This window comes from Engystomops pustulosus, chromosome 6 (assembly GCF_040894005.1).
Source record: "Engystomops pustulosus chromosome 6, aEngPut4.maternal, whole genome shotgun sequence".
NCBI classification, from domain to species: domain Eukaryota; kingdom Metazoa; phylum Chordata; class Amphibia; order Anura; family Leptodactylidae; genus Engystomops; species Engystomops pustulosus.
In genome coordinates, this window is record NC_092416.1 from 45716346 (window position 1) to 45734243 (window position 17898).

General features: G+C 44.0%; 1 long non-coding RNA gene across 2 annotated transcripts; it reads left to right on the plus strand.

The window, feature by feature from the left end:
- Nucleotides 1–982: 982 nt before the first annotated feature.
- Nucleotides 983–17540, plus strand: LOC140065672 (uncharacterized). Of its 2 annotated transcripts, none has more exons than XR_011848011.1 (3): nucleotides 983–1056; nucleotides 14189–14698; nucleotides 16826–17540. It is a non-coding gene; the product is annotated as an uncharacterized lncRNA (long non-coding RNA). The 2 variants fall into 2 exon arrangements; XR_011848012.1 differs by having other exon boundaries at nucleotides 14189–14532.
- Nucleotides 17541–17898: the final 358 nt, after the last annotated feature.

A 17898-nucleotide genomic window follows, 5' to 3' on the forward strand; every position in this document is an offset into this window, starting at 1 on the left:
TAGTGATAAGTGATATGATACAGTACAATAACTCATTACTTCTTCTTTCCTACAATACCATTCATAGAGTTCTCCATCATGTCAGTCACACTGCCCCACCACCATGCCTTCCGCACTGCCCTATTAACATTGTCTCCACAGGATCACCAGGCTATTTTCAACCGTCCCACATAAAAAATAAGCCCTTACACTTTAAGTTAAGCTTTATCAGTTATGAATATGTAACGGTTAATCGGTGGAAATCTACTCATGTCTTTAAAGCAAGACTTTATGCTCTTAGCAAGAATGGATTACTTTTATCTTTGTGCAAGATATACACAATGTGACATTTACAGTAGTATTACACTTCTTGTGCAATCACCTTTACACACATAGCAAAATACAGTAAAAACTGCTGCATTCATTTACTCGATGCACAACTATTTTAACATATTACTGCTTTGCTAGGTGTCTGTAATCTGTCTGGCTCAATCCTATTTATAGATGTTAACTTGTAAAACTGGTACAGCATCTTTAAGTGCCCTTTCTTTACAGATGTTGATCCATTTGTTACAACGATAGCTCAGGTGTTTATTTGTTGGGAGTGTCATGGCTGGCATGCCCAGCAACCACAAGGGTGGAATCCTGCAAAGTAAAGCATGAACAACAGAACTTACTGAACATAGAGCAGTTCAGTGGACTTGTTGGACCCCACTTTCATAAACACTAGGTGTCCCCATGGTTGTACCATGGGGAGCCAAAGCCAAAGGAGTTAAGTGTATAGATAAGCACATTAAGCACAGTAATTCACAGTTGTCTATTGATGCAACCATACTAGAGTTACACATAGATTATCCGTAATTTTCATCCATAAAATGAAATATCATTATTCTGTCTCCTCTTGTTCTATTATATGTTGCCTTGACTTTATTTGAATGAACTTCTATCATTTGAATGATCTATAATATTAGAATTTTAACTGTTTTTTTCTTCCCCCTTTCAGATGTCATCCAATCTATATTTCACAGGTGAACAATCATGTCCGTCTTCTAGAAGGAAGTCCTGCTTATAATTTAGGTAAATGTTGTGTTTGGCAGGAAGGTGACATAGAATAACAGTGTGACAGCTTCTTATTATAGGAAGCCTGGTATGACTGTGACAGCCAAGTTCCACCAGTGGGTGTGTGCACATGATGTACACCCAGCAGGTCCACAATCTATGTAAACACACCCTGAGGCCAAGTGTGAATATACAATAAGCAGTAGGAAATGAAGTTCCCGTTTACTTATATCACTTGGTTTCACTGATCCCAGCGTCCATTGACAGGCAAGTACTATTGACCAACACCACCCAGTGACCGGCAGCATCTTTATGCTATTACCTTCTATTAACCAAGTACTATGACCTGCTAGAAACGTCTGCCTTCATGCTCCATCTCTACATAAGGAACACAAAAATAGCAAATATGTATTGTTGAGATAAATCTTTCTGGGTAATAACCAATATTACCCCATATAAATTTATACATATCTTCAAAGGTAAAGATTGATAAGAAGCTGAATCCTGATCGCTGTCCCATGTAAATATTGCAGGTAAGAAAGACCAATTTTTTTCAGTTTCACTTGACAGGATCAGAGTCGCGCAGACGACATAAAAAAAGGTTCATGAGATGAATCGCTGTAAAAACAATTGGAAGTTTGCATATTCGCTATTTTATCTCTATACATATTTATTGAGCTACCGGGTGCTGGACCTTCCAGAAGTATACTGGACTTCTTATCACCTTACATACCTCCTAACCGTTCCAGATTCAGTGGAACAGTCCTGGTTTTTGAGCGCTGTCCCGCCATCACAGGTGGCTGGGAGATTATCCCACGCTGCCCTTTCTCCTCCAGTTTGACCCGCCTCCTCCTGGTCCTGTACATAAGAGCTGCAGAGCAGCCGAAGCATCGGGAACTTCCAGGATGACTTAAAACTCCCATAATTCCTTTTCACTATAGGGTAGCTCAGTGCAACATGTTATCCTCAGTTCTTCAAACAGTCAGACCCCCAGCGATTGTACATTGCTTAGCGTATACACCTGGAAATCTCTGGACATATAGACTGAGCATATACATAGGTACAGGGGCATAACGATCGCGGTCGCAGGGGGTGCAACCGCGGCTGGCCCCCGGGAAGAGAAGGGCCGGAGCCACAGCAGTCACTGTGCCCTCCTGTAAAGTATATGGTGGTCGCTGCGATACCGGCGGGAGGCGGGGCGCACTGGCAATACCTGCAGGAGGGGGGTGCGCTGGTTATACCTACGGAGGGGGGGCGCCAGCGATACCTGTGGGTGGGTGCTTGCAATACCTGTGGGGGCGCCAATACCTGCGGGTGGCGCCGATACCGCAACTGTCAAAGATTAAAATCTGTGCAGCCGCTGTTACTCTCCTATTACTGCCCTCCAAGCTGAGATTTGGGGATAATGTCCCCTATATATAATAAGGGGATGGGGGGTAATATCTCCTCTGTATGTAATAAGGGAATGGGGTGGGTAATGTCTTCTATATATAATAAAGGGATGGGGGGAATAATGTCTCCTGTATAAAATAGTGGATAGGGAGGATAATGGCTCCTGTATATAATAAGGGAATGGGGTGTATAATGTCTCCTGTACATAATAAGGGTGTGTGTGGGGTGTTATGAAGGCTCCTGTATATGATGGGTTGAGGGGGGCAATAATGGGGCACATTTACTTACCTGGTCCTGTCGCTATCCTGCGGCGCGTTGTCCGGCGAGGATTCGGGTCCGGCGCGATTCATGAAGATCATGCGGCCGAGTTCCTACATGTGAGGCTGCTGCGCCGAGGTCCAACGGAGTTCACCTGCTTCTTCCTGGTTCATGTGAGTGCTTGATCTTGCAACACGAATCCTTTAAATTCCGCTGTTTGTCCGAATCCGTCGGGTTGTCCGACGGCCCGCCCCCCGATTTCTGTTTGGTGCAAGGCGGCGCCGATGCGCTACAATCCGAGCGTGTGCGCCAAAAACCCGGGGCAATTCAGGGCAAAAGAGAAATATTCGGGAAACCCGACGAAAGTACGCCGTTCGGGCCCTTAGTAAATGAGCCCCATAGTCTCCTATATATAATAAGGGGATGGGGAATAATGTCTCCTGTATATAATAAGGTTGTGGGGGGGGATAATGGCTCCTGTATATAATGAGGGGGTGTTGGGAGGGATAATGTCTCCTGTATATAAAAAGGGGACGTGTGCGTGTGGGTGGGAATAATAGCTCCTGTACATAATAAAAGGGATGGGGGAATTATGGCTCCTGTATATAATAATGGGGTTTGGGGGGAATTATGGCTCCTGTATGTAAGAGGGAAAGCTGCTGAACAGTGTATTAACTAAATTAACTAGTAAGAGAAGCTGCATTACTTCTATAATATTAGTATTGTACAGGTAGATGGGTATTGGTTTGGGGACATATATTTATGGGCATCTGTATTTCAGTGTTTATGCTGTTGATGTTTCTGTAGAGTATACACAGTGCTGTGTTTATATATGTGTATTTTGCATGTACATTGTATAATATATAGGGGCTCATTTACTAAGATTCCGAACGCTGCACTTTCGTCGGTTTCCCGAATATTTCCGAATTGCTCCAAAATGCCCGGGGATTTTGGCGCACACAATCGGATTGTGACGCATCGTGCCAGCTTTCACGCGACAAAAATCGGGGGCGTGGCCGTCGGACAACCCGTCGGATTCGGAAAAACCACGGAAATAAAAAAACAATTTGTGTCGCAAGATCAGTGCTTGCATTCACCGGGACGAAGAAGGTGAACTCCGGCGGACCTCAGAGCAGCAGCGACACCTGCTGGATATCGGGAGCGCGGACCTTAGTTAATTCCGGCAGACCCAAATCCTCGTCGGATAACGCGCCGGGGGATCACGACTGAACCGGGTAAGTAAATGAGCACCATAGTGTGTGTGCATTCTAAAGTATTACGTGAGGGATGGGGCTGGCAGTGAGAGTGTAGGTATATGGGGGCCCCGATTCTAAGTTTGCATCGGGGCCCACTGGAGTCTTGTTACGCCACTGCATAGATATACACTGGCAGATGGAGGCATCCTTTTTGACTCTGTATGCACAGTATGGGGGATATTTTCCAGAGCTTCTGTGCCACATTAGTGGCGTAGAATCCATGAAATAATCGCAAACACTAGCTTATAGCTAGCACTTGTGATTATTTTCCCCTATCCACCACCTTCACACCAGCAAAGTGTGGAGTGGCATGAAGGGGGGTGGCGGGGAGTGGCCTGCACTAGATGAAGCCAGCAAATTTTCATATGAGAATTTATTTGTACGCCAGACAGGGCCTGGCATTGAGATAAACGCAGCACAGGACCCCGCCAAACACATCAATAGGCCAGAGCCGGCGTATGATAAATAATCCCCTATATGTTTATGGTGAAAAATACAGAATGAGAAGATACAGCAAGCTACGTCTTTCCATTCTTCTTCCTTCCTGCTGAACGACGTATGCGCTCAGTGGAGATCAGTGGAGGCAATAGAGCAACATATTGTCCCACACTTATCAAAAAACTATGTGCAGTTTGCCTGTGTAGTGTGCAGGGTGCGTCTGATTCAGGAATTGTGGCACCCGTTCTTCATTAATGCACCATTTTTTTTTGTGCACCGTGTTTATGCTGCCATGTTGGACAGAATTGTGGCGCATGGTCCAACTAAACCCTAACACGCCCCTTTCGGTGCACATTTTTTCTGGCGCAGAAATTTTATAAAAACCGTATATTCCGGCGTATAAGACGACCTGGTGTATAAGACGACCCCCCTACTTTCCTGTTTAAAATATAGAGTTTAAGATATATTCGCCGTACAAGACTACCCCTTTTCCACGCATACAAAACACCGGTAAAAATTAAAAAAAAAAAACAGATTTGAATTTAACATGGTCCTTTTTTTAATGTAAATTCTTATGACATGCAGGTATATAGCAGGAAAACTGTCACTCATAAACATAAGGCATACAACAACAACTTTACCATCGTCCATTTTACTGTAAATGTTACCATACTGTACCTTAAATTTTTATTTTATTAAATATTCCATGCCATGTACTCAGAAGCGGGAAAAAATTCCAAATGCAATGAAAATGGTGAAAAAACGCATTTGCGCCATTTTCTTGTGGGCTTGGATATTACGTCTTTCACTGAGCGCCCCAAATGACATGTCTACTTTATTCTTTGGGTCAGTACGATTACGGAGATACCAAATTTGTATAGGTTTTATAATGTTTTCATACATTTACAAAAATGAAAACCTCCTGTACAAAAACTATTTTTTTGATTTTGCCAACTTCTGGCGCTAATAACTTTTTTATACTTTGGTGTACGGAGCTGTGGGTGATGTCATTTTTTGTGAAATTTGATAATATTTTCAATGATATCATTTTTAGGACTGTACGACCTTTTGATCACTTTTTATAGATTTTTTTATATTTTTCAAAATGGCAAAAAAGTGCCATTTTCGACTTTGGGCGCTATTTTCCGTTACGGGGATAAACGCATTGAAAAACCGTTATCATATTTTGATAGATCGGGCATTTTTGGACGCGTCGATACCTAATGTGTTTATGATTTTTACTGTTTATTTATATTTATGTCAGTTCTAGGGAAAGGGGGGTGATTTGAAATTTTAGGTTTTTTTATTATTATTATTTTTTTTAACTTTTTTTTTTTTTATTTTATTTTTTTATTTTTATTTTTCAGACTCCCTAGGGTACTTTAACCCTAGGTTGTCTGATCGATCCTACCATATACTGCCATACTACAGTATGGCAGTATATGGGGATTTTCTTTATTCATTACAATGTGCTATCAGCACATTGTAATGAAGGGGTTAAAACGAAATAGCCTCGGGTCTTCGGAAGACCCGAGGCTACCATGGAGACGGATCGCCCGTCATGGGGAGCGGCGATCCCAGGTAAGATGGCGGCGCCCACGCGCTGCTATCTCTTTGAGGCTGCCGGCAGCTTTGCCGGCAGCCCACGCTGTAAAAACACCCGCGATCGGTGCTAGCACCGATCGCGGGTGTTACCATAAGCCTTAAAGACTTACCGTCTATGGAGAGGGCTCAGCCCGTGAGCCCTCTCCATGCACCAGGACCCGACCGCCGCCGTGAATACAAGGCGGGCGGGATTACCAGCGTATAAGACGACCCCAGAGAAGACAGAAGACAAAAGTCGTCTTATACGCCGGAATATACGGTACATGTGCAGGCAGTTTACACGTTCATTCTAGTGCAAAGTCACTGGCCACTGCCAAGCTTTCCCTCAGGGAAGTCCCCAGGGATATATTAGCACTGTGACATCACTTTGGGAAACGCCCTGAACAATGGCAGCAGCCAGTGATTGGATCCCTCCCACTCTAAGGAGGTAGGGGAGGAACAGGACAAAATATCCCACTGTATGAGTGTCACAGTTCGTGAGGGTAGAACTGTCAGAGTCTCTTTGGGAAGAGTCTGTGGACTCTCTGGGCCACCGCAGGGGTTGGTATGGGACCCGCAGTGGCGGCCAAGGTAACTAATGTTGGAAACAGTTACAACCTGAGATGACAGCAGGAACACAAAGGAGCACTGGTAACGCTGGTACGGAGGGAAGACAGTGCTGGGCTGGAACCCTGGAAGGCACGGCGGAAGCACAGGAAGGCAGGAGGTCACCACTGGGCTGGAACCCTGGATGGCACAGCAGGAGCACAGTTGTACAGGAATGGACCGCAGGATACAGACCGCATGATATGGACCACAGGATAGGGACCACAGGATACGGACCACCGGACACGGACCACAGGATACGGACCACCGGACACGGACCAAAGGATACAGACCACCGGACACGGACCACAGGATATGGACCACTGGACACGGTCCACAGGATACGGACCACCGGACATGGACCACAGGATATGGACCACCGGACACGGACCACAGGATATGGACCATTAGACACAGACCACTGGACACAGACCACAGGATACGGACCACTGGACACGGACCACAGGATACGGACACGGACCACAGGATACGGACCACAGGATATGGATCACAGGACATGGACCACAGTAAACACACAGGAACACGGAGGCATCTGGAAATGCACAGGAAACTGAATCACGGGAAACGCACAGGAACGGGACCTCGGGAACACACGGGAGGCTTTCACTTCAGTGGGAAGACTTGAAGATCCGGTCGGGAGTGAAGGGTTAGATAGGAAACCCGGAAGTGACCAGCGCCAATGGAAGGACGCTGGCCCTTTAAGTTCAGGGTTCAGACTGCAGGAGACGGACCACAGAATACTGACCACCGAACACAGACCACTGGACCACAGGAGCAGACACGGAACACAGGATATGGACCACAGGACACAGACCACAAGATAGGGACCACAGGATATGGACCTCAGGATACGGACCACAGGATACGGACCGCTGGACATGGACCACAGGATATGGACCACAGGACACGGACCACAGGATATGGACCACAGGACACGGACCACAGGACACGGACCACAAGAGGCGTCTGGAAACGCACAGGAACATGGAGGAGTCTGGAAACGCACATGAAACGGGACCAAGGGAAACACACAGGAACGGGACCTCGGGAACACACGGGAGGCTTTCACTTCAGTGGGAAGACTTGAAGATCCGGTCGGGAGTGAAGGGTTAGATAGGAAACCCGGAAGTGACCAGCGCCAATGGGAAGGACGCTGGCCCTTTAAGTTCAGGGTTCAGCCTGCAAGAGACGGACCACAGAATACTGACCACCGAACACAGACCACAGGAGCAGACATGGAACACAGGATATGGACCACAGGACACAGACCACAAGATACGGACCACAGGATATGGACCTCAGGAGGGAAAAAGAATAATAAAATATTACTAGGGGTTTGTTATAAGGCTCCAAATATAATGGAGGCAACAGAGGAAATGCTGATAAGTGAAATGGATGCAGCTTCAAAGCTTGGTGAAGTACTTATCATGGGGGACTTCAATTACCCAGATATCGACTGGGGGGCAGAAACCTGCAGGTCCTTCAAAGGCAGCAGGTTCTTGTCAACAACAAAAGACAATTACCTGTCGCAACTAGTCCTGGAGCCAACAAGAGGGGGGGCACTGCTGGACCTTATCCTAACCAACAGACCTGATAGGGTATCAAAACTACAGGTTGGGGGGAACCTGGGGAATAGTGATCATAATATCATTGATTTTGTATTACGCTTTACTAAGAGCGTTCGTGAAGGGACAACCAACACTCTAAACTTCAGGAGGGCAAATTTTCAGCAACTAAGGGAAGACCTTAAAGGCATTGACTGGGATAATGTTCTCAAAGACAAAAGCCCCCCCCAAAAATGGGACTTTTTCTCATATATTCTGAAAAAGTCCTGTGAGAAACACATACCTTATGGGAAAAAGCATAAGAGGAACAAGAAAAAGCCAATGTGGCTAACTAGTCTTGTAAGGAAAGCAATAAGCGAGAAAGATAAAGCGTTTAAGGTGCTAAAACGTGAAGGTAGCGATGAGGCATTACAGGATTATAGAGAGAAAAATAAATCCTGTAAAAAGCAGATAAAGGCCGCAAAAATAGAGACTGAGAGAAATATTGCCAGGGAGAGCAAAAATAATCCCAAATTATTTTTCAAGTATATAAATGATAAGAAACTAAAAACAGAGAGTGTTGGTCCCCTTAGAAATAACATGGGGGTCATGGTGGAAGGAGATGAGGAAAGGGCCAATCTACTGAATGTCGCCTTCTCAACTGTCTTTACCCAGGAAAATCCCCTGGTGGAAGACACAATGAGGAATAATGTAAATTCTTTTTATAATGTCAACAGTTTAACCCAGGAAGAGGTACGGCGCCGCCTCGCAACCACTAAGATAGATAAATCACCTGGGCCAGATGGCATACACCCCCGGGTTCTGCATGAATTATGTACGGTGATAGACAAACCTTTATTTTTAATATTTGAAGATTCACTGAGGACTGGTTATGTTCCACAGGAATGGCGCATAGCAAATGTGGTACCAATATACAAAAAAGGATCAAATAGCGATCCTGGAAACTACAGACCCGTGAGTCTAACTTCTGTGGTGTGGAAAATATTTGAGGGGTTTATTAGAGATGCTATCCTGGAGTATCTCACTGTGCACAACCTTATAACCCAGCGTCAGCATGGGTTTATGAGAGATCGGTCCTGTCAGACTAATCTGATTGGTTTCTACGAGGAGGTAAGTTCCAGACTGGATCTGGGGGACGCTGTGGATGTTGTATATCTGGACTTTTCAAAGGCATTTGACACCGTGCCACATAAAAGGTTGGTATATAAAATGAGACTGCTGGGAGTAGGAGAAAATCTGTGTATTTGGGTAAGTAATTGGCTTAGTGATAGAAAACAGAGGGTGGTCATTAATGGCACATTCTCAGATTGGGTTGATGTTACCAGTGGAGTGCCACAGGGGTCAGTATTGGGGCCACTTCTTTTTAATATTTTTATTAATGACCTTGTAGTGGGTTTACACAGTCAAGTTTCAATATTTGCAGATGATACTAAGCTGTGTAAAGTAATAAATACTGAGGTCGATAGTTTAGCATTACAGAGGGATCTGTGGAAGCTTGAGGAGTGGGCAGAGAAATGGTTGATGAGGTTTAATGTAGATAAATGTAAAGTTATGCACTTGGGCCATGGTAACAAAAAGTATAATTATGTTCTAAACGGTCAATTACTTAGTAAAACTGAAGCTGAAAAGGACTTGGGGGTATTGGTGGATGGTAAACTTAACTTTAGTGACCAGAGCCAGGCGGCTGCTGCTAAAGCAAATAAAATAATGGGGTGTATCAAGAGAGGAATAGATTCTCATGATAAAGACATAGTTTTGCCCTTATACAAATCCCTGGTCAGACCACACATGGAATATTGTGTACAGTTTTGGGCACCAGTGTATAAAAAGGATATAGTAGAGCTGGAACGGGTGCAGAGGAGAGCAACCAGGATTATTAGGGGAATGGGGGAACTAGAATACACTGACAGATTAAAAAATTTGGGATTATTCAGTTTAGAAAAAAGACGACTGAGGGGAGACCTCATTACAATGTACAAATACCTGAATGGACAGTACAAGGATCTCTCCAAAGATCTTTTTATACCTAGGCCTGTGACCAGGACAAGGGGGCATCCTCTACGCCTAGAGGAGAGGCGATTCTACCATCACCATAGACAAAGGTTCTTTACTGTAAGAGCAGTGAGACTATGGAACTCTCTGCCGCAGGAGGTTGTTATGGCGGACTCTATGTACATGTTCAAGAGAGGCCTGGATGACTTTCTGGAGAGAAAAAATATCACGGGTTATGGGGATAAAACATTTATTTAATTCTTAAAGGTTGGACTTGATGGACTTGCGTCTCCTTCCAGCCTTATATACTATGATACTATGATACTATGATACGGACCACAGGATACGGACCGCTGGACATGGACCACAGGATATGGACCACAGGAACACGGAGGAGTCTGGAAACGCACATGAAACGGGTCCAAGGGAAACACACAGGAATGGGACCTCGGGAACACCCGGGAGGCTTTCACTTCAGTGGGAAGATTTGAAGATCCAGCCGGGAGTGAAAGGAGCGGCCGGGTTATAAAGGAAACCCGGAAGTGACCAGCGCCAATGGGAAGGACGCTGCACGCTGCACGCTGCACCCAGCACCCCGGGATAAAGAGCACAGCCAGGAGCCGGGAGAGGTAAGTGTGGGCAAGGGGACGGGGACGGGGACAGGCAGCCACTTGAGCACGGGTGTATCCGCGACATGGATCGTGGGAGCACTTGTGACAATGAGCATTTAGTGAGATATTTCATATCCCTCTGTTGTAAGATTCTTCCCGACATAACCTTACAACTGATAACAAAACGAGATGTGAACGCAGCTTATGTCTTAATTTTTAAAGGGCTTTTTTTCTTCTAATGATCCTTATCATAATACTTGAGTGATCAGACGTAACTTGTCAGAGAATGAAGTTGAAGATGAATCATTTTCTCACACTGCCGCCCAGGAGAAGTTAAACAGTACACCGTGCCCACCAATTATCTGATTGTGTTCAAAGTAGTCCCTTATGTGTGAGAAATCTACTTTGTAGCATTTGCTTTGGCTTTTAGGGTCCTGTATGTGGAACCCATCTATATTGTCTAATGGGCTATTTGAAAATGGATTTAAAAATCAGACAGCAACTCTAAGAACTTTATATAGAAACAGTGACACTTAAGTCCCTCTCTATATTATGTCTACAGGTTAGTAGCAAACTTAGTGGGTGGTTTGGGTGGCCATGTACCCTCTAGAGACCTTTGGCCCTGGTCTTTCACACAGACCCCTCCAACTGACCACATCTTTATGATAGTGATGACAAAGCATTGGTGATATTTTTGCCCCCTGGAAAGCCCCTTTGGTTTTCCTTATTGCTAGTCCCTTATTTCTGTAAAATGGACAATCCACCCAGCAATAAGATAGATCAACAAAGGTCTAGAGGGAGTTGCTTAGACTACCGATGTGAAATGTACATATATACTGGTATTGGAAAACATATGGACCTCTTGGGAGAGATTAAAAAGTAGTGCCTCAACTAGTTTAACTCTTCACTCCTTATCAACACCTAAAGGGGCAGCCACCTATGACGGGCCTTGGTGCTGAAGATCTGGGCACCAACTTTAAAGATAAAACTGATTGCATTTGCCAGGAAAAATATTTCTCAGTCCACTCACTCCATTAATCCCCTTCCTACGGTACCTGTTCGCTCTCTTCCTTTGAGCCAATCACAGAGAAAGAAGTGTCCAGGCTCCTTTCCTCTGCTCGACCCATTACCTATATCAGTGACCCCTTCCCCTCACATCTCGTACAGTCTCTCTCCCCCGCAGTCACTTCTCACCTCACTAAAATCTTCAACCTCTCTCTCCCTTCTGGTGTGATCCCCTCTTCTTTCAAGCATGCTGTTGTTGCCCCATTACTAAAGAAACCTTCCCTGGACCCATCCAGTTGTGCTAACTACAGACCAGTCTCTAATCTCCTTTTCATCTCCAAACTCCTGGAACGCTTGGTCTATTCCTGACTAAATGGCTATCTCTCAGCGTACTCTATCCTTGTACAATCTGGTTTTTGTACTATGCACTCCACTGAAACTGCTCTTTATTAAAGGAAACCTACCACTTGTAGTGGCAGGTTTCTGAAGGAAATACCGGGCACCAGCTCAGGGTGAGCTGGTGCCGGAGCTTATTTTTGTTAGTGTTTTAAACCGCTGTATAGCGGTTTAAAACACTTTTTAAACTTTATAGCCGGCGCAGGGAGGTACGCGCTCGGCGCTTACCATGCGCGCGGCTACATAGGAAGTGAATGAGAGCCGCGGGCATGGTAAGCGCCGAGCGCGTACCTCCCTGCGCCGGCTATAAAGTTTAAAAAGTGTTTTAAACCGCGATACCGCGGTTTAAAACACTACCAAATATAAGCTCTGGCACCAGCTCACCCTGAGCTGGTGCCCGGTATTTCCATCTGAAACCTGCCACTTCAAGTGGTAGGTTTTCTTTAAGTCTCCAGGAATCTCCTAACTGCTAAATCCAAAGGTGACTTTCTCTCCTCATACTTCTGGATCTATCTGCAGCGTTTGATACTCCTCAGGATGCTTTGCTCCATTGGCCTGAAGGACACTGCCCTCTCCTATGTTTCTTCCTATCTCTCTTACCGCACTTTTAGTGTCCACTTTTGGATCTTTCTCTTCTCATTTTCCTCTGACTGTCCATGGTCCTCTTTTCCCTTTGTACTGCCCCCATCTGACAAACTATGAGCACATGTGGTTTCCAGTATCATCTTTATGCTGATGATGTACAACTATATACTTCTGCACGTAACATAAACCTTGCCTGTTTTCAGAACACTAGTGATTGTCTCCTCTCTTATATCATGTCCTCTCTCTTCTTGAAATTTAATCTTTCTAAGACTGAACTTCTTAACTTACCACCATGTACAAACCAACTCAACTCTGACCTCTCCATCTTGGTCTGTGGGATAACTATAAACACCAAAGCAGCAGGCCCAGTCTCTTGGGGTTCGGCTGGACTCGGACCTCTCTTTTGCACCACATATTCAATCTCATGCTCTCTCTTGCCACATGCATCTCAGAAACATCTCTAGAATCTGCCCATTCCTTACAACTGAAATCTCTAAAATGCTAATTGTCGCTCTGATTCACTCTTGACTAGACTACTGTAACTCCCTACTAATCAGTCTTCCACTAACTAAACTCGCTCCTCTCCAATCTATTCTTAATGCAGCAACCAGGCTTGTCTTTCAGACCAAACGATACACGGATGCCTCCAGTTTGTGTCAGTCACTGCACTGGCTGCCAGCCTCCTTATGAGTACAGTTTAAAATAATAACCCTCATCCACAAAGCTCTGCATAATGCTGCACCTCCCTATCTATCATCTCAGTCTATTGACCAACCCGAGTGATGTTAGATTAATCTCTAACTTAATTTGAACCTCTCAGTTATCTGGAATGCCCTTCCCTGGACTATCAGACTAATACCCAACCTCCTAAGTGCTCCTAAAACCCATCTCTTTAGGCAGGACTATGACATGATCATTTCAACTCTCTTTACTAACCTTCTTCCTGTCTGTTATCCAGCACACACTAGATATATACCGAGCTCCAGGCTTCTCTGCAGTTTCATTTATATTTGACTTTGTATATAAAATGGCGGCTGATAACTGCTTCAAGCAGCTGATTTTTTATCAAATTATTGTATTCTGTTCCCTAATAAAGAATGGCTGGACCATTATACAAGCTCTTCTACCTCTTGTGTCACCCACTTCATCCTCATAGACTGTAAGCTCTTGTGTCACCCCTTAATTTTCATAGACTGTAAGCTCTTGTGAGCAGGGCCCTCATTCCTATTGTTCCATATGACTGTTTGAACTCTTTGAACTCTGCAATGTAGTATTATATTTGTATATGTCCCTTATAATTTGTAACGTGCTATAGAATATGATTGCGCTATATAAATAAAGATTATAATTTTTATTACTGTATTTATTATGCATTTATTGTGAAATCTGCTTTAATATTTCAAGGCAAGCATCATTCTTTTTAACTCTGTCATATATACAGGGGATTAAATACCTGGAGGTACCCAGAAAAGGAAGGACATCAATGAGTAACATGAATCCGGATCAGTACAACAACAATAGTGACTTGAAGTCATTGGAGGCATTCGTCATATGAATTCCAAACAGGCTTGGAGACCAGGTTAAACCATTTGATTTAAATTAACTTTGTGAGTTCCCTTTGAGCTTTAAGACTGACTTTTTTTTTCTTTTTTTTTATAAGTACCCACTTCTGTGCATTGAGAAGTTTGCACTTGCTTGCAGCTGAATAAATAAGAGTGCCGTTCTCCAGAGACACATATTGATTTTCCACAATCCTTTATGTGAACCTTCCCAAAGCCACTCAAGGTGCTGAGACTATGGAATGCCTTGGAAGTAAGACTGTTCTATAAATGATGGGAGTTGTTTAACCCTTCAAAAACGTCTTAGCTCGCCATTCGCATGATTTTAAGGCTTTTTTTTGCTATTTGGCACTGCAAACACAGACATACATTAATGTTTGCCGAAGCTTAACGTAAGTTACATTCTCCAAGTTTAATGTATCATTTTACACAAGTCAAATAGAAATGTGTAATGGGGAGAGTCACACGGGCACCAGCGTTTTGCCTTTTTATAAAAGATTAACAGTCTTATTTCCATCCGCCTAGGATTTAATTACTCTTTTTATTTTTGCCCCTGTGTGGTCTATGAAAAAACTAATGTTCACCCTAGACAGAGGATTTGTAGCAATCATAAAGGTAATTGATTTATTCGCCATTTAGCTCTGTGTATGCATTGGAAGAGGAAATATAGCATTGGACTGCACACCTGCCTATGGTAATGTAAAGCTAAAGATGGCTGGTAAATTAAGAAAGTAAAAAGTTCAAAATGGATGGTCTTATCTATATTATACTAAGGAAATATATGTAACAAATATCTTTCCCAGAGGGTGTGCTGGATAACAAAACACAATGGAGGATATTCAGGGGTGTAAATACAGGGTTAGCCGCCTTAGCAGCTGCTATGGGGCCAGCAGTGTCAGGGGGGCCCAGATTTAGACCTGAAAACACTAAAGAATGGAGGATTTGCATCATTATATACATATTATGCTGCACATTGTACAGCGTGATATGCATATAAGGCTACATTCACACGATGTATGCCCGCCGTACCGTAGTATGGCGGGCATACATTGGCTCTGCGGAGAGGAGCAGGGGATAAGCGCTGCTCACCCCCGCCCCTCTCCATAGGAAGATACAGCGCACGGCGCCGTAACACGGGAAAAGATAGGACGGGGCCGTGAGCCCATAGAAGTGTATGGGGGACATATATCGGCCGTACATACGTCGGCCGTACATATGTCCCCCATGCATGTGTGTGAATGTAGCCTAACAGTTCACAGTAAACAGTTGAGATAAAAAATGTTGTGGGAGCAGGACAACCGAACGGCAGGACTAGGAATTTCTCATCTCTACTTCCTGCCATATACTTCCTCTATGTGGTCAGAAGCTACTGGGAGAATGTTGTATAAGTGTACAAATGTACATATCAGTGCATAAATGTGTAAACATGAGTGTATAAATGTGTGACCATATACAAATATGTTTATTGTTGAGGGGGAGGGGCCTGCTATGGGGCCCCGCCTCTACTAATTACACCCCTAGGGACATTTATATGCAACATGCCCCGTTACAACTGTTTTGTCGGAATTCTGCCACATTAGGCGTGATTGGGCGGGGTGCAGGTTGGGGTGTGAACCACCCAGCCCATCGTATTTAGTGTATTTACTGTAGTCTGCAGGCAGAGACTATAGTTGAAATCTCTACCAGGTCAGACATGGTCTAACCTGGCAGAGAATTCCTGACATTGTAGTCTGATGTGATGCTTTAAAGGTCAGGTGTCATTTAAAGAAGCTACTGGGTCCAATGGGGTGAGATGTAAGGCAACCCAGATGGTGTCTATTACTGTACCACTCATCAGACTTCCATTGATCTCATGAACTGTTCAGAACATAGGTCAGCAGTATCGAAAATGTACCTATGTGAGTATATGTTTTTAAAGCATCTACTAAAGTGGCGTAGAAGCCCTGAAATAATCGCAAATTCTAGCGTATTGCTAGCGTATATTTTCCACCACCTTCACTCCAGGTTGACGGAGGAATGGGCCAGCAAGGGCCTTCCTGTCCATGCATCAACGCACGCACTGCAGCTAGGGAATTATTAAAGTGAAAGTCATGGCTGTGCTTATTTCAACGGCACGTCCGTTTGAGGGGAGGTGGGGCTATCACATGCTGGTGCAAATGCGCTAGCGTGAGGTAAATAACCCCCAAAAAACGCAAGTCTAAAACATTAAATTCATTCTCAATTAAGATTTCTGCCTTTGACCAAGAGATCCAGTTTAAACCTTTAATAGGTGCAACTTCAATGATTCTGGTCCAAATCCTCTTTCTATCACCCACCTGTCTGTGTCAGCCTAGAAGCACCCATATGTAAGTAGAGTTATAGTACAGTCCTTGGCTGGAGCCGTAAGACTGTAAGAAGGGTGCTGAAAATTTTGACATTGGTCATCAGGAATGGTGAAACATGCAAAAAGTTTGGGTTGATGAAGGTTCCCCTTTAATACTAGAGGTTCATGAAGTAAAAGTTTTATCTTTCTCAAACAGATTCCTTTCTAAAATAAGAAGTCTATTCAAGAACAAGAAGACATGTTCCTCAAAAACCAAGAGTATCCATCCTTCTAGGTCAATACAAGAATTAAAAGTCTAGAAAAAGTGAAATCTACACGAGGGAATCATCTCTGAACAAGATCTACATTTTAGAGCCCCATCATAGAACAAGAGGTCCATCACTGAACATGAGTCCAGAACAACATGTCCATTCTACAACAAGAAGTCCTGGCTTTCCAGGGTATTATCATGTTATACTTGGCACATAGTCATTAAGTATGGGTGTCAATAAAGTAGCATGTAAAGTTTTAGTCACAGGATGACATTTTATTTTACCACTGAAGCCTTTCAAGTGCAGCACGCTACCGTTATGCTCCCCTGCGTGTTATTTTTGGCTCACCTCCTCAAGCTGAAACCACTCCAGCTTCTCAAAGGCTGAAGTACAATTTGATATTGGTCCTGAATGTGGAAAATAAAAGTTTAAAATAAAGAAACATTGCAGCTGGATAAATACCAAAGGGGAACTTGCCCAAGCCAAAATCAACCCCCGCAAAAAGACCTGCATCTTACATGGGATATCCCACTATATAGAGAAAAGAAAACAACCTCCTGAGCTTCGTTGGGAGGATTATTACACTTTTCTATAACTTGTGTTATTTAAAAAGTGAAGTGAACGAGAAATGAAATTTAAAGCATGTGCAGCTTTTGGTTGTCGACCTTTTAATATTTATGATGTTTCTACAAATATCTAGGCAGAATATCAGTTGACCCAGGATTCTTAAAGAGGACCTGTCATCCTGAAAAAGCCCCCCAACATATGTGCCCCCCATAATCCTTTCCCTAGCCCCGTTCTATATCTGCAATTTCTTTTAAATTTATGTTTCTTTTAACAGATCCGACCTCTTACCAAATAAGAGGTCTGATTCTCGTATGCCCTGAGCTAGAAGTCGGCCTAATTCATAAGGGGGGTGGCCGACACACCCCCTCAACCCCCCTGTCAGCAGAGACCTTAAAAGAAGTATCTCATATATTGCGTAATTGCTGTCCGCTCTCCATGATGCCGGCCAACA